Source organism: Rattus norvegicus, chromosome 15 (genome assembly GCF_036323735.1).
Source record: "Rattus norvegicus strain BN/NHsdMcwi chromosome 15, GRCr8, whole genome shotgun sequence".
Lineage (NCBI taxonomy): Eukaryota > Metazoa > Chordata > Mammalia > Rodentia > Muridae > Rattus > Rattus norvegicus.
The window spans coordinates 65318709-65346601 of NC_086033.1; the positions used below are offsets into that span (position 1 = coordinate 65318709).

At 35.6% G+C, this 27893-nt stretch overlaps 1 long non-coding RNA gene across 6 annotated transcripts in view; it reads left to right on the forward strand.

Annotated features, from left to right (window-relative positions):
* The window catches only part of LOC120097052 (uncharacterized), a 66738-nt gene that overhangs the window by 15225 nt on the left and 23620 nt on the right, over window positions 1-27893 (forward strand). For 2 of the 6 annotated variants that reach the window (XR_010057978.1, XR_010057977.1), the window contains exons 2-3: window positions 22863-22997; window positions 24265-24440. This is a non-coding gene — a long non-coding RNA (uncharacterized LOC120097052). Of the gene's footprint in view, window positions 1-22862; window positions 24441-27893 lie in introns of those variants that run through there. The other 4 variants (XR_010057976.1, XR_010057979.1, XR_010057974.1 and 1 more) reach the window with 2 other exon arrangements.

Genomic DNA, 27893 nt, shown 5'->3' on the forward strand with positions numbered 1-27893 from the left:
AATACCACACTGATTCCATGTGGCCTGCAGGTTCTGATAATGGTGTGGCTGGTGCTTAATTTTCTGTTATTTACCACTCCAATATTCTAGTGTAATTTAGGTAATTTAATCCATCTGTGTAGATATGATGAGGTTTTTGAATTCCAAGCCATGGTTTACAAGTTGAAGGAGGGAACGTTTTATTACTTAAGACACCTAGGAAGAACAAAGATAACTTTCATGTTCGGAATTCTTTGAAAGCTCAAATTTTCTGAATATAGGTTAAGAAAAAGGAATGACATGAAAAGATTTACAACAAAGTTAGTATGGTGCACAAGTCACTGGTTACTGTGACGTAAACAAGTTATGATCTTGTGGACTCATTAGGTACATGTGGTAGACAGGAGTTTCTGTACACACTGTCACAAAAGTAATGTAAATCCTCCAAGTAATGAAACCATACAAGTTTAGTATTTTCGTGAAATAAAAAAAAAATCCTCATTAAGATAGTCAACATTTATTATTTTGGCAAATGACACGAAGCCTAATTTACCTTAAAACTGTGAACAATTAATGATATACACCAATTTTACAGTTTAAATATATCATACAATCATGCTAATACAGTCACATTTTTGTTTTAGCCACTTAAAACTGCAGGTGGCATTTTGCATTCTGTTTCTCCATATGAATCTAGTTAGATAAATGGAGTCATTATGTGTGTGTGTGTGTGTGTGTGTGTGTGTGTGTGTGTGTGTGTGTATTATCTCTATCTCCTATCTATCTCACTATATATGTGAGTGTATATATATATGTATATATGTATGCATGTACATGTATATGTATGTATGAATATGTTTTATATATAATATATATTATAATTTGCTTTTATTCATTTTTTAATGTGAGTAAAAATGATCCATGTCATGGCGTTAATTTGAGAATAGGATGCATTCTAATATCAAAGACATGGTGGCAGTTGACAAGAGTGTCATATCTCTTGCACAGTGCACCTTCAGTTAAAAAACAAGGAGAAATGAGTGTGGGTACAGTTCTCACTTTTTATCTTTTGCTCATTTTAGGGTTGCAGACTATGGAATGGTGATGCGCACACACACAGAGGGTTTTTTTTTTTTTTTTGTCTGTAAATCCTCTTTAGAAATTCTCATGTACATACCCATCTGAAGGTGTTTTTCTTATGCAATTTATAAATCTTATCAAATTAATTATCAAACTTAACCATAATGAGTCCATTCCTTGTCAACCTGACACCCAAAAAGATAACTGTAAATATACTATTCTACAAGTAACTCAAAGCCTGAAAGGCTTCTATACATGCAATATCTATTCAGTTCAGCAGGCAGGAAGCACACCTTTAATACTTCAACATGGCTCCAAAACAAAGTATTTTCTCTGAGGGTTTGAAAATTAAAATATTATTTCTCATATAAAATGGATTTTAGTAAAGACTCAGGGTGTGATACAGTTATATCTTTTGTCAAAGAAACAGAAACTATGCAAGGCAAATACTCCATCTTGTAACTCTAAATCCAACACCTTGTTGTTATGATGAAACATCTGGGCTTTATCAGCCTCGATCTTATTACTCACCTATATTTGTGACTGCAAAGATACACACTCCCTCTTGCAGCTGACTTGACTCTGTGGCTGCAGCCTTCTTTATTCAGTGCAATATTCCCTGTTCCTGGTGTCAGTAGCTCCTTTGGGTTTATATGTCAACTTACTTTTTCCTTTCATAACTTCATGTAATAATCTCCAGGGCTTCCTTAGAAGTAATTCAATCCTGTCACACATCACTTAATTGCATTGGTTTACTGGAACTCAACATGGTCAGAATGAAGCCAGATTCTTTGCAGGTATATAGTATAACTGTTCTTAAGAACATATTATGTTCCCCTCTGCAATGTTATAAGGCATTGTTTGTTTTTCTGCATTTTTTTTGTTATTTAGTTTTCCAAGCTCATAAGAGAATTCTACATTTTTATATAAACACCTATTTATTGGATTTTTTATTTACATTTTAAATGTTATCCCCTTTCCCAGTTTCCCAGTTTCCCCTCCAGAAAGTCGCTAGCCCACCTTGCCTCCAGCTTCAATGAGGGCAAATTTTAAGAAATGCTAGTTTTGTAGATAAATCTGTATTTGGAAAATTGACCACTGGGTTTTTGGAGTTTTCTTCCTTAATTTATTATATATATATATATATACACATATATATATATTTGTGTAATACATATTTACTTAATTTAGCATTCATACATGTGTATATATGTATATGTACATATATACATGCACATATACATATGTACATATGTATGTATATGTATATATAAACATGTATATATAAAATCTGCTTTTAACTTGGCGGTTGATCTAAAAAATTTAATAGACAGCCACCAATCTGAATACATGCAGGAAAGTTGATATACTATCAATATTTAAGGAACAGATTAATCTCAGGCTATAATTTCTTCTGAAATTATACATGGATTTGTCGTGAAGTTCCTCTTTCTCTCTCCTCTCTCTGTCTCTCTCTCTCTGTCTCTCTCTCTCTCCCTCCCTCCCCCTCCCTCCCTCCCTCTCCTTTCCTCTCTCTCTCTCTCTCTCTCTCTCTCTCTCTCTCTCTCTCTCTCATTTCTATATAACGTAGTATGGAAATGCAGTGCACATGGTAGAATTCAGACTAAATGTTCAGATTTTATCTACATTTTACTAGCAGTCTAGCTTTAGACATGTAGTCCAATTGCCCCAGCCTCAATTTTCTTCTTCATAAAATCCAGATAATAGGAGCATCCTGAAGTTAAAAGAAGGCCTACTGTTAATCACTTATAATTATTTGTATCACAGAATGATAACAATATGAACTACTGCAGATTATTAAATATCATACTGTATTAGAATTTGCCATACTTCTCTGACATTTCTCCCCCAAACTATATATGACTTAAAGGTATCCCTTTCTACATTGTGATATTTAATATAGTTACTTTCCTGAGGAAAGAAATTTTGCTTGGTTATTTCCTTTAGAGAAAAATACATTTTCTCTGTTCATAGCATAATATTTTCCTAGCATTATTTCCATACCCTTCCATGTGCCTCCAACAAACCTATTACAAAGATGTAAAATCTCATGATCACATTTATCAGTGTAACCTCATTCTTGGTACCAGTTTTCTGTGTTAGTTTCATTTCTCATTGCTGTAACAAAAAAACAAAAACAAAAACAAAACAAAACAAACAAACAAAAAAACCTGCCATATACCGCTGTGGTGATTTGAATGGAAAGTCCCTAAAGGTACACAAGGATGGGAACTATTAGCGGGTATGGCCTAGTTGGTGGATGTGTTAGTGGAGATAGGTGTTGCGGTTTCAAATGCTCATGCCAGGCTTGGTGTTATTTTATTCCTCTTTTCTGATGATTTGTATGTAGAATGATCAACTACTATTTAGCACCTTTTCTTGTATCATGCTTCCTGCATGAAAATCATCCAAACCTCTGAACTGTAAGTCACTCTCAGTTAACTGTTTTCCACTATAAAAGTTGCTGTGGCCCTGGCATATCTTCACAGCAATAGAAATGCCAACCAAGGCATTCTCTTAAGAATAGAAATATTTAATTTCCTTTACATTCTGAGGATAGAGACCATTATCAGTGGAAAACATTAATGCAGGAGACAAGACAATGGCATAGTTAGTCACACAACATATCTTGTCAGGAAGAAAAAGAAATGCTTTTGTTAGTGTCTCACTCTTTTCTGTAGTTTGGACCTATAGATCATATAATAATGTATCTCCCAATTTGAAGGATAGCCAAACTCAGTACACATCACTACAAATGCTTTGATAGGCAAATTTTGGTATTCATCTCCTATATGATTCTAAATTCTCTTAAGATGACAATCAAATTAGTTCTCACAGGACTTACTTATTTTTGTGTAATGATATCAATGATATATGTGAAAGATTAAAAGTATCCTGTAAACCTGTTGAATGTGCAGTACTGTTACAGTTATACAGATATTTTATAATTGATCAATTTTTTGAAAGAGTCACAAATGTGTTTCTTTTAGTACTAAACAAGAAAGATTGGATAGCAATTTCAAGCCATACAGAAACAAATACATATTATTTAAAAAAAGACTTTTAAAAGAAACAAAATTAGCAACAGATAGCTGCAATGTTAGTTTATTTTAAATCACTTTAAAAGACCTCAGAACAAAATAAAATGATCTTTGTTAATGTCAGAGAATAACTTATCCCAAATAGAAAAATGTTTGATTATGATCATGTAGTGCTAAATTGATGTATTAATTTTGGGAACCAGAAACTGTTTATATACAAGACAGCTCACCTAGGTATACTATTTACAAAAGGCCTTGAAATTACACCTACTTTTATTTCAATACTGATTTCCCCATCTTCTGTATCAAACAGAGAAAAAGAATCTATGCTGCAGTCTTCTACTGTGTAAACCACTATTTCTTCTTAATCATGAAGAACTATTGTAATTCCTTTGTGATCTTATTTGTTTGGAAGAATAAAAAAAATAATTTCTGAAGAAATAAGTGCCAAGAAGCGGATCATTGATGTGATAAAATTGATCATATAATTTATAGTTCTTTGAAAGTGACATTAGGAGAAAGAATATAGACGAGTATCATGTTAGTCACTAGAGAATCCTGATGTAAGTCAAAGTGCAAATTTTTTATGTGAGTTTTGTATATTGGAGTGCTGCTGATAATTTTGACAGTCAAAACAGAGGAATGGATACAGGAAATGTGATATATCTATGCAATGGAGTACTGCTCAGCTACCAAAAACAATGACTTCATGAAATTCATAAGCAAATGAATAGAAATATAATACATCACCTGAGTGAAGTAACCCAATCTCTCTCTCTCTCTCTCTCTCTCTCTCTCTCTCTCTCTCTCTCTCTCTCTCTCTCTCTCTCTCCACACACACACACACACACACACACAAGAAACCACACATGGTATGCACTCACTGATAAGTGGATATTAGCCCAAAAGCTTAAATTAACCAAGCTACAATCTACAGACCACATGAAGCTCAAGAGGAAGGACCACCAAAGCGTGGATACTTTAGTTCTTCTTAAAAGGTGGAGCAAAAATATTCATAGGAGGAGGAGATATGGAGACAAATTTTGAAACAGAGAGTGAAGGAATGTTCATTCAGAGCCTGCCTCACCTCGGGTCCAACCCATATACATACAGCCACCAAACCCAGACAATATTGCTGATGCCAAGAGGTAGATGCTGAGAGGAGCCTGATATAGCTGTCTCCAAGAGGCTCTTCCAGAGCATGACAAATATAGAGGCGAATTCTTGCAGCCAACCATTGAACTGAGAATGTGTTCCCCACTGGAGGAGTTAAGAGAAAGGACTGAAGGAGATGAAAGGGTATGGAACCCCATAAGAACAATACCTACCAAGCAGAGTCCCCAGAGACTAAACCACCATCCAAAGAGTACACATGGACAAACCCATGGCTCCAGCTGCATGCGTAACAGAAGATGGCCTCGCTATGGACCAATGGGAGGAGAAGCCATTGGTCCTACCAACACTGGATCACCCAGTGTAAGGGAATGTCAGAGCAGGGAAGCAGGAAGGAGCTGGGTGATTGAGTGGTGGAGCACCCTCAGAGAAGAAGGGGGAGGAGGGATGGGATAGGGTGGTTATGGATGGGACAACATTTGAAATGTAAATAAAAATATACAATAAAATTGTTTTTTATAAGTATTTATTAGAGAACAATGACATCATAGGGAACTAGAATAGTAGGCATTCACCGTGCATTTTATCAAAGATCCTAGCTAGCTTGTCAACATGTCCTAAGAATTTAAATATGCAAAATAAATAAATAAAAGTAATAAAATAATTTGTTTGACAGAGGATATTTCGAACAGCATTGCAATCTAGGCTGTGGCATGATACCTGGTCATTTTCTGTTCCATGGCTCACAGTGAAAGTTCTGATTAAACAAGAATTCAAAGATGTAGAACACATACAATCCAGCAAAGAAAGGATTATTAGAACATGAAAGTTGCATATAAGGCATTTTTCATAAATGTCCATATTAAAGAGATTATTATTATAATAGGAACCTTCCATTCTGTCTATAAAAATATAAAATATAACTTGGGGATAATAACTAGTTCAGCAAAATTCCGGAATTGTAATTGCAGGTAACTTTTGATAACTGCAGCCATACTGAAGAATGTGTAGGTGCATTTGGAGATGACAGGAGGGCTTGGAATTAATCATGTATTCTTATTTCTCAAACATGTAGAAAGAAGAGTAACAGGATTAATGCAGATTCCTAGAAAGCAAAAGAACACCACCATTGTCACAAAAAAAAAATCTGAAAATCCAAGCAGTATTTAGCAAGAAAGATTCTCCTGTAAGGGATCGAGAGGCTAGTAATTTTTGTTTGTTTTTATTACTGTTTTTGCATATTTTTGTTGAACATTTTATTTACATTTAAAATGTTAGCCCCTTTTCCTGGTTCCTCTCTCTTCCATACCCTTTCCCCCTGCTTCTATGAGGTTTCTCCCCATTCCACCCACCCACTCCCGCATCACCACCCTGGCATTCCCCTACACTGGCGAAATGAGCCTTCAAGGTACAAAGGTCTTCTGAGAGGCCAGCATTTCAAATATTGAAAGTGAAGCCAAGCTTCAGTGGAAAGATAATGATGGTGAACCTTCCAACAGCATTGGATTTAACCCAGAGAATCTTCAGTTCTGAAGAAAGTTATTTCAACAAAAGTTTCATAATTTTTTTTTACAGATAGCAATATTATAGAAGCAGAACTGCCTAAGTATAATAGAGTCTACAAGATATATCCAAAGTATCAAGATGTAGTTTATGAAATTATGTAGTTTAAAGTGTTTTGTTTGTTTGTTTTTATTTATTCCCAGTTATGCTTTGGTTTTATCTTTTCTTGCTTTGTTCTTATATCTCAGTTTTGGAATGGATGTTTTGACACATTGTGAAGTGTGCACTATGATATTTTGTTTTCATAGTGCTATCTGATTGGAGTTTGTCTGGAACAGGTGAAGACCTCTAGTTATTTGATATTTGGATAGTGTTTAACTGTTAAGACTTTCAAAATAAAGAGAAGTCCAAGAGCTTATGAGATCCAGAGGTAGAATGTTTTTGTTTCAGTTTGAAATGTTTGCCATTGGATCATAGTCTTAACTAGTGGATCCATGGATAAAATGTGCAATGTAGAACCTTTTGACATACGGCATAGCTTTCAGCTATAGGCTACAAAGGATAATTCTTAACCTCTGGGTTAAAGATACATGTGGAAAATCAAGTAACCCTATTAAAAATGGGGTGGAAATCTCAACAAAAAAATTTCAGCTGAGGAATATCAAATGGCCAGGTAGAACCTAAATAATTGTTCCACATCCTTAGTAATCAGGGAAATGCAAATCAAAACACTCCTGAGATTCCACTTCACACCAGTCAGAATGACTAAGATCAAAAACTCAGGTGACTCTCGTCCCCAGTTTTAATAGGATAATTTGATTCTCTGGAGTCTATATTCTTGAGTTCTTTGTATATATTGGATGTAGGATTGGTAAAGAACTTTTTCTAATCCGTTGGTTGCCGTTTTGTCCAAATGACAGTGTCCTTTGACTTACAAGAGCTTTACTATCTTATGAAGTTCCATTTATCTATTCTTGATCTTATAGCATAAACCATTGGTGTTCTGTTCAGGAAAATTTCCCCAGTGCCCATGTGTTCCAGGCTCTTTCCCACTTTATCTTCTATTAGTTTGAGTGTATCTGGTTTTATATGGAGCTCTTTGATCCACTTAGACTTGAGCTTTGTTCAGGGCAATAAGAATAGATCGATTTGGTACATGCTGACCACAAGTTAATCCAACATCGTCTGTCAGGTTGGATAAGATAAAAAAATCGGGTTACAATAGATGCTGGCAATGATGTAGAGAAAGAGGAACATTCCCCCATTGTTGGTGCGATTACAAGATGGTTTCAACCACTCTGGAAATCACTTTGGCATTTCCTCAGAAATTTAGACATAGTACTACCTGAGGACCCAGCTATACCACTCCTGGGCATATACCCAAAACATGCTCCAACATATGACAAGAACACATGGTCTACTATTTTTATAGCGGCCTTATTTATAATAGCCAGAAGCTAGAAAGAACCCAGATGTCTTTCAACAGAGGAATGGATACAGAAAAGGTGGTATATTTACGTAATGGAATACTCAGCTATTAAAAATGATGATTTCGTGAAATTCAAATGGAAGGAATTAGAATATTTCATCCTGAGTGAGGTAACCCAGTCACAAAAGAACACACATGATATGAACTCACTGATACATAGATATTAACCCCAAAGCTCTATCCAAGATACAATTAAAGACCACATGAATCTCAAGAAGACCAAAGTGCGGATATTTCACTCCTTCTTAGAAGTGGGAGAAAATGCTCACTGGAGGAATTATGGAGACAAAATGTGGAGCAGAGACTGAAGGGAAGGTCATACAGATCCTGACACACATGGGGATCCATCCCACATGCAGTCGCCAAACACAGACACTGTTGGGGAAGCCAAGACCTGCATGCTGACAGGAGCCTGATAAAGCTGTCCCCTTAGAGACTCTGCCAGAGTCTGACAAATAGAGAAGCAGATGCTAGTAGCTAACAATTGGACTGAGAACAGGCTCCCTATTAGAGGAGTTAGAGAAACGACTGAGGTATCTGATGGGGGTTAACCCTACAGGAAGAACAACAATATTTACCAACTAGACACCCCAGAGCTTCCACGGACTAAACCACAAACCAAAGAGTACACATATAGGAATCATGGTTCTAGCCAAATATATAGCTGAGGATGGCCTTACAGGTTATCAATAGGAGGAGAGACTCTTGGTCCTGTGAAGGCTCAATGCCCTAATGTAGGGGAATGCCAGGTCAGGGAAGCTGGAAGGACTGGGTGGGTGAGTGGTGGAGCACCCTTATAGAGGCATTGGGTGGGGGGATGTGATACAGGGTTTCCAGAAGGGAAAGCAGGTTTTTGAATATTTTAAATGTAGATAAAGAAAATAACTAATAAAAATAATTAAAAAATAGAAGTAAAAAACTACCAAGCCAAAAAAAAATTTCCCCAGGCCAGAAGACTTTAGAACAGAATTCACAGACCTAATACCAACACTTCACAAACTATTCCATAAAATAGAAACAGAAGGAATATTACCTAATTTATCTATGTAGCCATAATTATTATGACACCTAAACCACAGAAAGATCCAACACAGAAAGAGAACTTCGGAACAATTTCACTTATGAATAGCAATTCAAACATACTCATTCAAACTCTATCAAACAAAATCGAAGAACACATCAAAACTATCATTCAGCATGATCAAGAAGGTTGCATCCCAGGAATGCAAGGTTGGCTCACCATATTAAAATTCAGTAACATAATCCAGTATATAAACAAACTCAAAGAAAAAAATCATGTTTATCTCATTAGAGGGTGGATTATTTAACAAAATACAACACCCCTTCATGTTAAATGAATTGGAAAGAGGAGAAATTCAAGGTCCACATCTAAACATAATAAAAGTAATATACAGCAAACAGACAACCAATATCAAATTAAATGGAGAGATAATTGAAGCAATCTTATTAAAATTAGGTACAAAACAAGGCTGCCCACACTCTTTGAATCTACTCAATGTCGAGCTCAAATTTTTAGTTAAAGCAACTAGAAAACAATTGGAGAGCAAGGGTATTCAAATTGGCAAAGAAGTTGTCAAGGCATCACTGTTTGCAAATGATATGGTCGTATTCATAAGCGACCCAAACAATTCTACCAGAGAATTTCTACAGCTGATAGATAACTTCAGCAAAGTGGCTAGATATAAAATTAACTCACAATAATCAGTAGCCTTCTTTTGTACAAATGATAAATTGGCTGAGAAAGAAAATAGGGAATCAACAAACTTTATAATAGTTACAAATAATACAAAATATCTTGGTGTAACTCTAACCAAACAAGTGAATGATCTGTATGAAAAGAACTTCAATACTCTAAAGAAAGAAATCAAATAAGACATCAGAAAATGGAGAGATTCCCCATGCTATTGGGCTGGTAGGACAAAACCACCAATCAAAGAGTACACATGGAGTGACCCACAGCTCCTGCATCATATGTATCAGAAGATAGTCTTGTCAGGCATCAATGGGAGGAGAGGCCTTTGGTTCTGTGAAGGCTTGATGCCCTGGTGTAGGGAAATGTCAGGATGAGGAGGAAGGAGAGAAAATTTGAGTAGATGGCAGAGCGCCCTTATAGAAGCAGAGGTGGGAGAATTTGTTAGGCAGTTTCTGGAGGGGAACCCAGGAAGGGGTAACATTTGAAATGAAAATAAAGAGAATATTTAATAATAAAAACATAGTAAAACTGCCCATCTTATTAAAAGAATTCTACATATTCAAAACAATCCCCATCAAAATTCCACTATAATTCTTCACAGACATGGAAAGAGCAATTCTCAAGTTTCATACTGTGAAACAATAACCCTGAACAGTGAAAACAATTCTCAACAATAAAAGAACTTCTTGGGGAATTATCATCCATGATCTAAAGGTACAGAGCAATAGTCATAAATACTTCATGGTATTGGTACAGCAACAAGCAATTCACTCAATGCAGCTCAATTGAAGGCCCAGAAGTAAACCCACACATTTATGAGCACTTGATCTTTGACAAAGAAGCCAAAATCATACAGTGGGAAAAAAGCCTACTCAGTAAATAGTGCTGGTCTAACTGGCAGTCTGAGTGTAGAAGAGTGAAAATAGATCCACATTTGTCACCTTGATCAAGTTCAAGTGGATCAAGGACCTCAGCATAAAAACAGATACACTCAATCTAATAGAAGAAAATGTGGGAAAGAGCCTTGAACTCATTGGCACAGGGGGTAATTTTCTAAACAACTCCAATGACTCAGGCTCAAAGATCAAGAACTGATAAGTGAGAACTTATGAAACTGAAAAGCTTCTGGTAAGGCAAAGGACATAGTCAATAGAACAAATCTGCAACCTTCAAATTGGGATAATCTCCACTAACCCCACATCTAATAGAGGGCTATATCAAAATAGTTAAAGAACTCAAGAAGCTAATCTTCAAAAAAACAAAGAACCCAATCTAAAAATGGAGTAGAGAGCTACACAGAGAATTCACAACAGAGAAATCTGGAATCGCCAAGAAGCCCCTAAAGAAATATTCAAATCCTTAATCATCAGGGAAATGCAAATCAATACCACCATGAGATTTTATGTTAACCCAATCAGAAGAGCTAAGATCAAATACTCAGGTGACAGAACATGTTGAAGAGACTGTGGAGAAAGAGCAACACTCCTACATTGCTGGTGATTGCAAACTAGAAACAGTGGTTAATCTGAAAATCAATCTGGAGCTACCTCAGTAAATTGGAAATAGATCTACATGAATTCCCAGTTATAACACTCTTGGATATATACCCAGAAGTGCTCCAGCATACAACAGGAGGACATTCTTTATTGTCATCATAGAAGGCTTATCTGTGATAGCCAAAAGCTGGAACCAACCCAGATGCCCCACCATGGAATCGATACAGAAAATGTTGTTCATTTACTCAATGGCATACTGTTTAGCTATTAAGAATGAAGATATCATGTGCTTTGCAGGCAAATAAATGACACAAGAAAATATCATCCTGAGTGAGGTAACCCATACCTGAAAAGGCATGGATGGTATGTACTCATTAATAAGTGGATATTAGCCAAAAAAGTACAGAATACCTAGGATACAATCTATAGGACTCAAGAAGGTTAACATGCTGAAGGGCCCAAATGAGGATGCTTCAATCCTACTTGGGAGAGAGAAGACAATCACAGGGGGCAGAGGGAGGGAGAAGCTTGTGTGGAATATGAGAAGGGGAGGGTAAAGGGGGACATGATCAGTTATGTGGAGCAGAGAGGCCCTGAGGGCCAGCAGAATGAATGGAAATATGCAACCTTAGGTGGTGGGACATAGAAAGTATTAGAGACTTGTGAGGTGAGGAACTGTCAGGAATCAAATGAGGGACCTTATATGAAATATCCAACAATGGGGAGAGAGAACCCATAGAGTGTCCTCCAATAGAAGGACAGTGCATCAAGAGGAGGAATGGGGTTTCCATTCCACAGTCAAAAACTCTGACCCAGAATTGTTCCTTTTTAAAAGAACTGCAGGGACAAATTTGAGAAGAGAGCGAGGGAAAAGATTTTCAGTAACCAGCCCAACTTGGGATCCAACTCAAGGGAAAGGTCCAAGGCTTGACTCTATTAATGATGTTATGATGTGCTTACAGGCTGGAGCCTAGCATGGCTGTCCTCTGTGAGGTCCAAAAATCAGCTGACTGAGACAGAAGTAGATACTTACACCCCAACATTGGACTGAAATGGTGGACCCCTGTGATTGAATTAGGGAAAGGCTGGAAGAAGCTATGGAGGAAGAAAACCACATAGGAAGACTAGTAGTCTCAAGGAACCCAGACCATTGAGATTTCTCAGTCACTGAGCCACCAACCAGGCTGGTCCAAACCTTCCTCCACTTCACAACATGCACAGCAGTAGACTGCCTGATCTGGCCTCACAGGGAGATACACACAGTCTGAGATCCCAGGGAGTGGGAGGTCTGGGGCACGGGAGAATCCTCTTGGACACAGGAGAGAGTGGGAATTGGATGAGGAACTATTGTAGGGCTGATGGGTGGGATCAATGAATGCATTGTACAAAAAATGAGGTAATTTAAAAAGAAAAGTAATGCTAAAGTATTTGGCTTGTGTTTGAAGATGTTGCAGTCCCTTGTTAGTCCATTGGTTCTACTGTTGTGTATCTGATGCAGGATACAGCCTCATGCCCAGAATAGTATGAAAGTATGAACAAACAGAGATATTCATCTAATATGTAGCTAGGAGCAGAATATATATATATATATATATATATATATATATATATATATATATATATATATATATATATGTGTGTGTGTGTGTGTGTGTGTGTGTGTGTGTGTGTGTGTGTGTGTGTGTGTGTGTGAAATTAGGCTAACGATAACATTCCTCCAGAATACAAGTTATATCATTCTTCCAAAAAGAATGTACATGTACTTTCTACTTTTCCATAACTACTCAACAATGACATTATATTGAGTTCATGAAAGGATTGATACTTTTATTAGATCATACCCACTGGACTGCAATCACTGTCTATAAGTATATTAGTTGACAACTACTTCATTAACACAAGAGACTTGAGGGAGGGGTATATACGTGATATCTAAAACCTGACAGGATACAGTGTGTTAAAAATATTTTTCTATTGAATACACACCATAAATATTGGAGTTTATTATGCCTACATTCTACTCAAGACCATAGAGAATACATTGCTCATTAATCTAACTTTTTCTTTATGCAATAATTTTCTCTTTTGTCTCTATATACAGAAATAACATACAGGAATATCATGTCAGATATTTTGCATCTGCCAGAAACTAAGACATGATTAATTGGATTTTATCTTTTTTAATTTTACATTTTAAATGTTACCACCTTTCCCAGTTTCCCCTCCAGAAACCTGCTATCCCACACCCCCTACTTCTATGAGGGTGCACCCTCACCTACACACCCAATCCTTCCCACCCACCCCCACACTGAATTTCCCCTACACTGGGGCATCTATCCTTCACAGGACCAAGGTCCTCTCCTAACATTGATGCCCAATAAGGCCATCCTCTTCTACATTTGTGTTTTCTTGGGATGGTGGTTTAGTCCCTGGAAGCTCTCATGGATCTGGTTGGTTGATATGATTGGTCTTACGGGGTTGCAACCCCCTTCAGTTATTTCAGTCCTTTTTCTATGCCCTCCATTGTGGACCCTGTTCTCACTTCAATGGTTGGCTTCCAGCATTCACCTCTGTATTTGTCACGCTCTGGCAGAGCCTCTCAGGAGACACCAATATCAGGCTCCTGTCAGCATGAACTTCTTGGCATCTACAATATTGTTTGGGTTTGGTGTCTCAATATTGGATGGATCCCAAAGTCGGGGAGTCTCTGGATGACCTTTTCTTCAGTCTGTGCTCCATTTTGGTCTTCCTTCTTCTTGGGCTTCATATGATCTGTGGATTTTTTTCTTAGGTATTACAATCTGTGGATTGCAATTTTGGTAATCCGAATTTTGGGCTAATATCCATTTATCAGTGAGTGCATACCATGTGTGTTCTTTTGTGACAGTGTGTGTGTGTGTGTGTCTGTATGTATGTATGTATGTATGTATGTATGTATGTATGTATGTATGTATGTTTGCCTGCCTGTGTCTGTTTGTGTAATTGAGTTATCTTATTTAGAATGATATTTTCTAGTTCAAGAATTTGCCTAAGAATTTCATGAAGTCATTGTTTTAAATAACTGAGTAAAGTTCCATTCTGTAAATGTACCACATTTTCTGCATTTATTCCTATTTTTAACAATATCTGGGTTCTTTCTAGCATCTGGCTATTAAAAATAATGCTGCTTTAAACATAGTGGAGCATGTGTCCTTGTTATATGTTGGAGCATCTTTTGAGTGTATGCCCAGGAGTGGTATAGCTGGTTCCACAAGTAGTACTATGTTCAATATTCTGAGAAATCACTAGACTAATTTTCAGAGTGATTGTACCAGCTTGCAATCCCACCAACAGTGGAAGAGTGTACCTAATCTCCATATCCTGGCCAGTATCTGCTGTCACCTGAGTTTTAGATCTAAGCCATTCTGACTGGTGTGAGGTGTAATCTCAGTGTTGTTTTGATTTGCATTGTTCTGCTGACTAAGGATGTCGAACATTTCTTTAAGTCCTTCTCAGCCATTTGATATTCCTCAGTTGAAAAATATTGTTTAACATGGTGACCAACTTTTTTAAAAAGTCATTTGATTCTCTGGAGTCTACCTTCTTGAGATCTTTGTATATATTAGGTATTAGCTCTCTTTTCCCAATCTGTTGATTGCTCTTTTGTCCTACTGACAGTGTTCTTTGCCATACAGAAGTTTACAATTTTATGAGATCCCATTTGTTTATTCTTGATCTTAGAGCATAAGGCATTGGTGTTCTGTTCAGGAAATTTCCCCTCTGCCTATGTGTTTCAGGCTCTTGCACACTTTTCTATTAGGTTCAGTGTATCTGGATTTATGTGAAGGCCCTTGATCCACTTGAACTTGAGCTTAGTACAAGGAGATAAGAATAGATATTTCCATAGTTCTACATGCTGACCTCCAGTTGGACTAGCACCGTTAGTTGATCAGGCTGTACATTTTACACTGGACAGTTTTAGATCCTTTGTCAAAGATCCAGTGGACATAGATTCATTTGAATAAACATTGGTTCACTTCTCGGTCTTAAGTTCTATTCCGTCGATCTATATTCCTGTGTCTGAACCAATACCATACAGTTTTTATCACTATTGTTTTGTAATTCAGCTAGAGTTCAGGGATGGTTATTCTCCTAGAACTTTTTATTGTTGAGGATAGTTTACACAACCCTGGGTTTTTTTTTTATTCCAAATGAATTTGCAAATTGCTCTTTCTAACTCTATGAAGAATTGAGTTGGAATTTTGATGGGGATTACATTGAATCTGTAGATTCCTTTTGGCAAGAAGGCCATATTTACTATAATGATCCTGTCAATCCATGAGCATGGAAAGTCTTTCCATCTTCTAAGATTTCTTCAATTTCTTTCATCAGAGAGTTAACATTCTTGCCATACAGATCTTTCATTTGTTTTGTTAGAGGTACCACAAGGTACATTATATTATTTGTGATTTTGTGATAGGTATCATTTCCCTAATTTCTTTCTGAACCTGTTTATCCTTTGAATAGAGGAAGGCTAATAAATTATTTGAATTAATTTTATATCCAACCACATTGTTGAAGTTGTTTATAAGCACTAGGAGTTCTCTGGTGGTGTTTTGATGATAAAATATAATACTATCATATCATCTGCAAATAGTGATATTTTGACTTATTCCTTTCCAATTTATATCTCTTTGATTGCTTTTTCTTGTCCAATTGCTCTGGCTAAGACTTCAAGTACTATAATGAATAAGTAGGAAGAAAATGGGCAGCCTTGTCTAGTCCCTGATTTTAGTGGAATTGCTCAAGTTTCTCTCCATTTAGCTTGATGTTGCCTACTGGCTAGACAGTAGTTCATTTTATTATGTTTAGGTATAGACCTTTAATTCTTGATCTTTTCAAGACATTTATCCTGAAGGGGTACTGAATTTTGTCAAATAGTTTTTCAGCATCTAATGAAATATTCATTTGGGTTTTTTCCTTGGAGTGAATATATATAGTGGATTTTGTTGATGCAATGCTGCATCTCAAAGATGAAGACTACTTGGTCATGATGAATAATTTTTTGATGTGTTCTTGGATTCAGTTTGGGATAATCATTTTGAGTATTTAGGAGTCAATATTCATGATGGAAATTTGTCTGGAGGTTTCTCTCTTTTTCGGATCTTTGTGTGGTTTAGCGGTAAGTGTAATTATAGCTTATAGAGCAAATTGCATAATGTGCCTGTTGTTTCAATCTTATGGTATATTTTGGAGTGTATTGCTATTAGGTCTTCTAAGAAGTTCTGATAGAAATCTGCAATAAACCCATCTGGTCCAGGGATTTTTTTGGTTGGGAGACTTTTAATAACTCCCTTTATTTCTGTAAGAGTTATAGTACTGTTTAGACGATTTATCTGATCCTGATTTAACTTTGGTACCTAGTATCTGTCTAGAAAATTGTTCCTTTCATCCAGATTTTCCAGTTTTTTAATATAGGCTTTTGTAATAGGATCTGATGTTTTTTTTAATTTCCTCAGATTCTGTTGTTATTTCTAACTTTTCATTTCTGATTTTGTTAATTTGGATACACTCTTTGTGACCTCTGGTTAGTCTGGTTAAGGGTTTATTAATCTTGTTGATTTTCTCAAAGAACAAGATCATGATTTTGTTGATTCTTTGTATAGTCCTTTTTGTTTCTACTTGGTTGATTTCAGCCCTGAGTTTGATCATTTCCTGCCTTCTACTCCTCTTGTGTGTATTTGCTTCTTTTTGTTCTAGAGCTTTAAGGTGTGCTGTCATGCTGGTAGCATATGCCCTCTCCAGTTTCATTGTAGAGGCACTGATTTCTTTGTATCCCATATGTTGGGGTATGTTGTGACTTCATTTTCATTAAATTCTAAAAAGTCTTTAATTTATTTATTTCTTCATTGGCTAAGTTATCATTGAGCTTAGCATTGTTCATCTTCCATGTGTATGTTTTTGTTACTGAAGACCAGCCTTAGTCCATGGTGATCTGATAGGTTGCACAGGATTATTTTTCATTCTTCTTTTATCTGTTGAGGCCTATATTGTGAACAAGTATGTGGTCAATTTTGGAGAAGGTACCATGAGGTGCTGAGAAGAAGGTAAATTCTTTTGTTTCAGGATGAAATATTCTATAAATATCTGTTAAGTCCATTTGTTTCATAACTTCTGTTAGTTTCTCTAGGTCTCTGTTTAGAATCTGTTTCTATGATCTGTCCATTGATGAGAGTGGAGTGTTGAAATCCCCCACTATTATTGTGTGAGGTGCAGTGTATGCTTTGAGTTTTATTTAGGATTTTTTTTAATGAATGTAGGTGCCCTTGCATTTAGAGCACAGATATTCAGGAATGAGAGTTCATCTTGGTGCATTTTTCCATTGATGAATATAAAGTGTCCTTCCTTATCTTTTTTGATAACTTTTTGGTGAATGTCGATTTTATTCAATATTAAAATGGCTACTCCAGCTTTTTTTTCGAGGACCATTTGCTTAGGAAATTGTTTCCAGCCTTTAATCTGAGGTAGTGTCTGTCTTTGTCTCTGAGGTGTGTTTCCTATATGCAGCTAAATGCTGGGTCCCCTTTACCTGTCCAGTAAGTTAGTAATGTCTTTTTATTGGGAATTAAGTCCATTTATGTTAAGGGATATTAAGAAACAGTGATTGTTTTTTCCTGTTATTTTTGTTGTTAGAGATGGAATTATATTTGTGTGTCTCTTTTCTTTAGGTTTTCTTGCAAGGACATTATTGCTTTTCCTAGGGTGTAGTTTCCCTTCTTGTGTTGGAGTTTTCCATCTATTATCCTTTATATGGCTAGATTTGTTGAAAGATAGTGTGTATATTATGTTTTATCATTGAGTACCTTGGTTTCTCCATCTATGGTAATGGAAAGTTTTGCTGTATATTGTAGCCTGCATTGGCATTTGTGTTCTGTTAGGGTCTGCATGCCATCTGCACAGGACCTTCTGTGTTTTCATAGTCTCTGGTGAGAAGACTGGTGTAATTCTGAGAGGTCTGCATTAATATTTTACTCTTCCTTTTCCCTTACTGCTTTTAACATTCTTTGTTTCGTGCATTTGGTGTTTGACTGTTATGTGAAGAAATTAATTTCTTTTCTGGTACAAAGTATTTAGAGTTCTATAGGCTTCTTGTGCATTCATGGGCATCTTATTTCTTTAGGTTAGGGAAATTTTCTTCTATAATTTTGTTGAAGATATTTACTGGCTCATTTAGTTGAGAATCTTTGCTCTTTTCTAGACCTATTATCTTTAAGTTTGATCTTCCCATTGTGTCCTGGATTTCAAGGATGTTTAGGTTAGAATCTTTCTGAGTTTTGCATTTTGTATGACTGTTATGTCAATGTTTTCTATGGTATCTTCTGCTCCTGAGACTCTCTCTTCTATCACTTGTATTCTATTGGTGATGCTTGCATCTGTGATTCCCGGTCTCTTTCCTAGTCTTTCTATCTCCAGGGTTGTCTCCCTTTGTGATTTCTTTTAAAGTTCCTGTTTCCTTTCTTAGATCCTGGACGGTTTTGGTCAATTCCTTCACCTCTTCGGTTGTGTTTTCCTGTAATTCTTTAAAGGATTTTTGCATTTCTTCATTAAGGGCATCTACCTGTTTATCTGTGCTGTCATGTATTTCTTTAAGGAAGTTATTTATATTCTTTCTAAAGTTTTCAAGCATTATCATGAGATGTGATTTTAAATCAGAATCTCTTTTTTCTTGTGTGTTAGAGTATCTTATACTTGGCATTGTGGAAGAACTGGGTTCTGAAAATGCCAAGTGTCCTTGTTTCTCTTTCTCAGTTTCTTGCTCTTGCCATCTGATTATTTCTGGTGTAAGCTGGTCTTGCTGTCTCTGACAGTGGCTTGAACCTCCTGTAAGTCTTTTTGTTAGTACTTCTGGGAGATCAACTATATACTGTTGGGATTTGGGTACTGAAATCTATGGTACAGGTTCAGCTCTAGGGTTAAATGGAAATCTGGTGCATCCTGTCCTAGACTTCCCCTTGGCTACTTGGTTCTGAGGGCTCCCGGCAGGTTCTTCAGAGCAGAAATCGGGGTCTCACCCATGCTTTCAGGTGTATCAACACTCCTGTGAGACCAGCTCTCTCCCACCATGATCTGGGCACAAAGAGCTGTGGCACATGGCCAGCCTCGTGTACAGATACAATTTTACCTTTTTAAACTCATTAGCCATGTATATCTGAATTCCAACTATACTGCATGTAAGAAATGCATCTAGCAGTTCTTGATTTTTCATAGGCCAACCAAATTTTATCAGATGATCCAGATAGGTGAATGATCATTGTATTCTGATATCAGAGATTCTGAAGATTCCTCATTTTTCTCTTTTCAATAACTGTTCATGATTTATCTGTAGAAGTCTTGCAATTAAAGATGGGCTACCTCAAAGTAATGTTTTAACCTTTCTTATTTTAAGCACTTACAATGTAGTATAATGTGGGTAGACATGAGGATGGATAATGGATAAAAAGAACACAGAAGAATAAGAAATGCCCATGAAAAACAAATAAATGTAAACAGAGCAAAAACATAGAAACAGACAATAATAGCCACACCAAAACTACTCATGGGACAGCAATATGCATCAGCCCCATAGATATATAGTAAGATAGTTACAAGCCTATGTTTAATAAGTTTGTTCTGGAAACTCATGCTTGATAGTAATAGGAAGGCTTAGTTTATAATACCCTTCAGTGTTCAACTCTAAATGTTATTGATTTATTTTTAATATTTATAAAATTATGTCAGGTTTGAGATCTAGATTAATAATATAATATTTTCATATAATATTATTGGACTATAATGTAATATCCCTTGATTGGACTATCAATGTAATTGGCCTGAGTCAGGCTGACTCTATGACAGGCTGTAAATTAGCAGTTTAGGACACAAGGCATGAGTTTTGCTTCCTAGAACTGTGCAAGCCAGTTACTGGAACAACTGCAGGCTTATGTAAAAGGGACACCTCCCCACTTTGCAAAAGACAGCCTCGCTTGCAGCCAAGAGGACTAGAACTACCTATCCTTGGAATGAAACAAGGTTTGTTAATTATGTGTGCTGGAATGAAGACCCTAACCATTCATAGCAATAGCTGACGTCCCAGAGATAGAATTCACCAATCAAGATTTAGATCACCTACTACTCCCTAATGTTCCTCCTTTGGGCTATTAAACTGAATCTGAGAATTCAGTTGGAGTCCTTCCAACCCCCATCCTGATAGAATCATGTCCATGCGTACAAGAAATGGTTCAATAAATACTCTTTGCTTTTGCATACAATTTGAGACTGGGGTATCATTCTTCAATGATTCATGGACCCTAGCCACAAACAGTACAGCCTAAAATATATTTTAGAAAAGCTATATGCTATTTAATTGGCATTTAAATATCAAACATTGTTAGTCAAAATTAATATCCCTGATTTTCTTGGAGCTATGCTTTGCAGAAAAGACTAAATGTGGACCTGTCACTTTCTTTAAAATTAAGAGCATACAGCCTTCTCCTGTTGCAGATAACAAATAAATATCTCAATAGTCAGACATTATGTTGAGAGTGAGAAATCCTGGAACTCAAACTTAGAAGGAATATTTCCTACAAAATCTTCCCTACATGGTTCAGGGAACACCTTGGAAGAGGAGATCAAAACAGTGTAAGCACCACAGAGGGTGGAGGACACAAAGGAAAAACAGCCTTCTAAATCAGTATGTTAGACTAGTTGATGAAATCATGAGGCAACATACACAGTGCATACAGGGTCTACACATTCTGCTGGATCTGAAAGAAGTGTAGACACATCCCATTTCTTAGCCCAAAAGCTATCTTCCATTGATAGCCACTTATAAAAGTAAATTTATTTACATTTCTGTGAGTATCACTGGGACACAAACTACTTTTAATACTTGGTGACATGCCCATGAACAAGATTAACAAGAGAAAACAAATTCCAGGGCAAATTTCGAAGTTTTTTGTCTCATAATGTAAAGTCATGGCATTTCCTACTTGTTTTTTTAAAAGCTGTCTTACTGTGTTTACTTTTTGTTCTTAATTTACTATTTCACATGAAGAACATACACAGGTTCTTTATCCATATATCGTGGAATATATTTTAGTATTTTTATCTTATACTTGAGTGAGTAAGTGACTAGGTCTATGTTTTCTGTTTCTTCTCTTGTCCTTTTGTCCTCTGTTCCTTTTAGAGAAAGGCCAAGTGACACTCTTGAAATGTCATTGTTTGTTTTAGCTTACCCTATATTATATTATCCTATAGAAGCATGTTGGTTTTTTTATTGAAAGACAGAAAGAGAGCAGATATGGATGGGAGTGAATGGAGGTTTGGAGACATTGGAAATACTAGAGATTAGGGAAACCATAATAAAAATATAGTGTATAAGAAAAATATATTTTCAATAAAAAGAAAAAAGTACAAGAATAAGGAAAGACAGTACAGTAACTATGTAAGAATTTAGTGAATTCCAGAATTAAATACATGTAATAGAGAAATATTGATTTGTGAATATTATGTGCTTACTCCTTGTAATAATTATAATGTATGCCACATGTTCACATGGTGCTTAGACTTAACTGGCATTCTTTTTTGTGATCAACACTCATATATTGATTAAAAATGTAATTCAAGGCACTTATTTTACTTAATTACAGTTACAATTTCTTTCTTGACACAATCCAAATTCTTTTAAATAAGCTGGACTAGTCTTACTCTGACTAGAACAATATGTCATTTTCTATTCTGTTTAGCAGGTATTAGATACCAAAATTAAATTTTAAAGTGTGACTAATGCACTACACGCCCGATGCTGCCTGTGTTTCAGACACACAACATCTGTGGACCTTGTAGTTCTCAAACAGTTTTGAATCCACTTTTTTTTTATTTTTCAGAAATCTTTAGTTTCATTTAGTAGAAAATAATTGAAAATGAGACTTAATGATTTTTCATTGTTTTCATAAGCCAATTCTTTGGGCAACGATGAAAGGAATTTTTTTGATAAGCAGTCAACATCATTACCATATGAGAAAAAAATGTATCACCTTGTTCTCTTTTTGTCACATGGAAGAGACGTTCCCACTCAAGGGAAATGTGTCTGTTGTTCACACTCTTCCTCTCCACTCTTGGAAATATCATTTAACTTCGAGTGCTCCGCGTCACACCTCTGAAACTTGCTGAGCTTGGCAATCCTGGCACGAAATCCTTGACAGCTTGTCAGGCCTAAGGCAAATGCATGTAATCTTCCCTCCTGGTAATTAATAATTAATTATTGTTCATTAATCTGTAATGAGTGGTGGTTTGGAACAGTATAGCCTCAAAAAGAGTGAAACAAAAATCATTGTTATTTTAAAAGGCACATTCCAGCTGAATTACTTTTTCATAAGTTTATATACTTCTCAATTTAATTTTGAAAGTCATCGAGATGAGAGCAGTGCAGAGACGTGATGAAATGGCGACACGGTTGTCACCGGACCTCAGTGAAGTTTATGTTTAGATGAACTGTAAGCCTTCTTGTGAAATTTAAATCAAGAAGTACACTTATTTTCAAGGTAAGAAAACGAAACACACCAAGGTCAGCGAGTTTCCTAAGAGAAAATGCTTTCATCTTAACTATCAAAACCCAGCAGATTTCTGTGTACTACTATGAGAAAGCTATTGTCTATACTACCTCATATATATATATATATATATATATATATATATATATGTATTCCACTGAAAAATAAGAAAAGAAAAAGGAAAGGCTGGTAAAGTCTTTTTAATAAATGTGAATCATTAGACATTATTTGCATTCAGCTTTGTTCTCCAGGTATTCACAATGTCACCATTTGTAATGACAATGTGCTGAGTGCTTACTTTATGAGGAAAAGCTAACATCCCCCCTTACATGACATTTCTAGAAGTTGTGAAAGAAATTTTTAAGGTGTCCCGTAAACTATTGAATCTACTGTCATTCTTCTGTGTGCAGAAATAATGCTTCTCTGCTCACGTGAAAAATCCCTTCAGAATTCCTCAATGCACAGGAAAATAATGCCTTTATAATCACTCTGCAAAAACAACAGGAGATGTAGAAAAGATCCTCACACTCATATTTGAATAAAAGCAGAGCATATAATTACCAGTGTTGTAGAGCTATTCACATCTTCTCTTGTTAGTATCACATTCATCATTTCATCAGAAAATGATTTTGTGCAATTGTGTACTGTATTGGGAAAGATTTCCACCTGTTACCCATGTCTAACTTGTGAATTCCAGAATGTTTAATTTTGCATTGTGATAATAAATATTTCAACTTTAACAGATTTGTTTTGGTTGACTTTATACTAGGGCAGGGCAATCTTTAATTTACTATAACTTTTTTATCTCTGAAAATATGAAATTTGGTCACTGCTCAGTGATTTTAAAAATACAAATTGTACATTTCAATGTTTTAAATATAATGCAATACATTAGAAAACCAATAGCAAAATATTTTCCCTTCTCTAATCTGACATACCACCTTTTCTTTTGTGTTTTATTTGTTCTTCGGGTAAGTTCATTGTGAAGACAAATATGATTGAGAATGCAAGGACTTTCCTAATGGTAAAGGTGTTTATAAATTAATATTTTATATACTTATTACAGTAGTAAGTAGAAACCATATGATATTTTCTAATAGCATTACTGTCTGTGTCAAAACAATGTTAAATATATTCAATATTGAGTAAGATATTTGGCAGTAAAGAAATTACCTGCCAGAAACAAAATACTCTTTACATTTATCTCATATTTTGAGGCCTATGTCTCAATATTTCTTATCTTTTTTCATTATTACAGGAAAACTAGTAGCAGTAGATGTTGATGGCAAATATTTAGAACATGGTTTATCGCCTGGAATTCTTCCTGTGAAAACATGTCATATGATTTCCATACATATGCTGGCATCTATCATTCCCATGCACATATACTTGTTCAAAATATACGTGTCAATAAACACAAGAATATTGAAATAACCCCATACATTCATTCAGATGACTATAAACTAAAGACGGACTACACTAACAACAAAACCCACAGAAAACCTTATGGACACTGAACAAATCTTTACTCAATAATAATTAGGTCAGGAAAAAAATAAAGAAATTAAAGACTTTCTAGAATTCGATGAAAATGAAGGCACAGCATACCTAAACTTATGAGACACAACGAACACAGAACTGAAAGGAAATTCATACCACTAAGTATCTTCATAAAGGAAATAGATAGATCCAATAATAGCAACTTAGAAGCACACCTGAAGAGTCTAGAACAAAAAGAAGCACACACGTATGAGAGAAGCAGACTGTGTGAAATAATTAAACTCGGGTAAAATTGCTCAATTAGAAACAAAGAGAATAATGCAAAGAATTAACAAAACCAAGGTCTGGTTCTTGGAAAAAACCAACAAGATAGATAAATACTCAGCCAAAATAACAAAAAGGCACAGAGACAGTGTCTAAATTTTCAATATCAGAAATGAAAAGGGAGACGTAACAAAATGAGGAAATTAAAAAAAAAATTAGATCCTACGACAAGAGCCTATACTCAACATAACTGAGAATCTAAACAAAATGGACGATTTTCTCTACAGACACCTTGGATCAAAGTTAAATCAAGATCAGATAAACGAAACACTTTCATAACCCCTAAGAAAACAGAGGCATTCATTAAAAACTTCCCAACTAAAAAATGCCAGGGTCAGATGGTTTTAGCGCATAATTCTATAAGACCTTCAAAGAAGAACTAATATTAATACTCCTCAAAATACTCCACTAATAAAAGCAGAAGGAACACTACCTAATTCATTCTATGAAGCCATACCTACTCTGATACCTAAACCACAGAAAGAATCAACAAAGAAAGAGCTTCAGACCAATTTTCCTTGTAAATATCAATGCAAGAATACGAATAAAATTCTCACAGAGTCCAAGAATACACCAAAATAATCAGTCACCATGATCAAGGAGGTTCCATCCCAGAGGTGCAAAGACAGTTCAATATAAGAACTTCCATCAATGTAATCCATTGAGCTTGTTAATTCAAAGAAATAAATCGCATGTTCATCACATTAGATGCTGAAAAATCTTTTAAAAATAATCCAATACCCTTTCCATGCTAAAGTCTTAGAAAGATCCTGAATTCATGGCACACACCTAAACATAATAAAAGGAGTATGCAGTCAACTAACAGGCAACATCAAATTAAATGGTGAGAAAATTCAAGCAATCCCACTAAAGTCAGGGATAATATAAGGTTGCCCACTCTCTCCGGACCCATGCAATCGAGTACTTGAAGTTCTAAGTGGAGCAACTATGCACTAGAAAGAAGTCAAGCGGAAACAAATTGGAAAGAAAGACGTTACTATTTGCAGAGGATATGATAGTCATCTCAGTTTTTAAAGTCTTTATGAGTAGAAAAGATATGGGGGAGGGCAATAAGGGGGATGTATAGGGGGAATAGCCATCTGGGGGAGAGAGAGGGGAGAGAATGGGGAGCTTATGGACAGGAAACCAGGAAGGGAAATAACCTTTGAAATGTAAGTAAAGAAATATATAATAAAAATTTTTAAAAAGATAGTTCATTTTGTTTCTGTGATAAGTAGACTTTGCATGACATATCTATACAACAAACTAAGATACATTTTAATCTAAATATATTGTGTTTATTTCTCAGGAACAATAATTCCAAATATTTTATTGGACTTATCACACTATTAGAGTTTAAAATACTAAGAAGCAAAGCTCTCATATTTCTAACACAAATTTGTGCATTTAAAATTTGTGTTTATTTAAATATTTCAGTTGTTTCTTTAGTGTTACTACAAAAATGTTTTATATTATATTTATACTTACCTCAAATAATGTTCATACTCTCAAAATTTATAAACAGCATATTTGTTTATATTCAAATGCTTTGATTGATTATAAATCTATTAATGAAACACAAAACTTACTTTTGAGACACTGAGTCTGTGACCTTGGAGCTCAATGATTGGCTAAGCTGGATAGCTAATGAGAGCCAGAGATTCAATTTTCTCATTCCTCAAACACTTTGTTTAGCTTTTCATGGTAATACCTGGTTTTTAATGTAAGTACTAGGGATCCAAACTCACAGGTATATGCTTGTGCAGCAAACACCATATCACCTGAGTAATTAATTCAACCCTAAAATACATTCTAAAAATATTGGATCATTGGAAAATTTAACAAGTAATATTGACATCATGGACAAAACAATGAATCCATGGGCTTCCACTGTGCCTATAAGTTCAGGCTCTTTCCCACTTTCCCTTCTATTGGACTTAGTGTATCTGGTTTTATGTTGAGGTCCTTGATACAATTGGACTTTAGTTTGTGCAAGGTGACAAATATGTATTTATTTTCATTTTGCTACATATTGGTTATCAGTTAAACCAGCATAATTTATTTAAGATACTTTCATTTTTTTCCATCTTATATCTTTGACTTCTTTTTCAAAGATCAATTGTCCATAAGTATGTGGTTTAATTTCTGGATCTTCAATACTACTCCACTGAGCAAGCTGTCTGTTGCTGTACCAATGCCATGCAGTATTTATACTATTGCTCTGTAACACCTAGAGATCAGGAGTGGTGATTTCCCCACATGTTTGTTTATTGTGAAGAATTATTTTTGCTATCCTGGGTTTTTTGATTTTCCAGATAAAATTGAGAATTACTCTTTCCATGTCTTTAAAAAATTGAGTTGGAAATTTGATGGGAATTGCACTGAATCTGTATATTGCTTTCAACAAGATGGACATTTTTTTTTATGTTAAACCTACCAATTAGTGAGCTTGGGAGATCTTTCCATTTTCTGTGGTCTTCTTACTTTTCTGTCTTGAGAGGCTTGATGTTCTTGTCATACAGATCTTTCACCTGTTTGGTTAGAGTTGCATCAATATATTTTATATTATTTGTGAATAGTGAAGGATGTTTTTTCAGCCCATTTATCATTTATATGAAGAAGGTTACTGATTTGTTTGAGTTAATTTTATATCCATCCACTTTGTGAAAGGGGTTTAAAAGCTATAGAAGATCTCTTGTAGACAGGAGAGAAAATCACTAGAGAGACTTCAGCCTTCAACTGATGAGAAGTAGATGCAGAGAACCACAGCCCCACATTTGGCAAGACTCAGGAAAACCTGTGGAAGAGGAGCATGGAAGATTGTAGGAGCCAGTGGGCCCAACGTCACAAGAAACCCATAGAATCAGCTAACTAGGGAATACAGGGTCTCACAAACACTTCATCCACAACCAGGTACCTATCCTAGACTCTCTACATGTATATTAAGGTTGTGTAGCTTAGTCTTCTTCTCCTAACCATTAGAGCATGGGCTGTCTCTGACTCTTATATCTGCTTTGGATTTTTCTCCTAATGCATTGCCTTGTTCAGTCTTAATATCAGGGG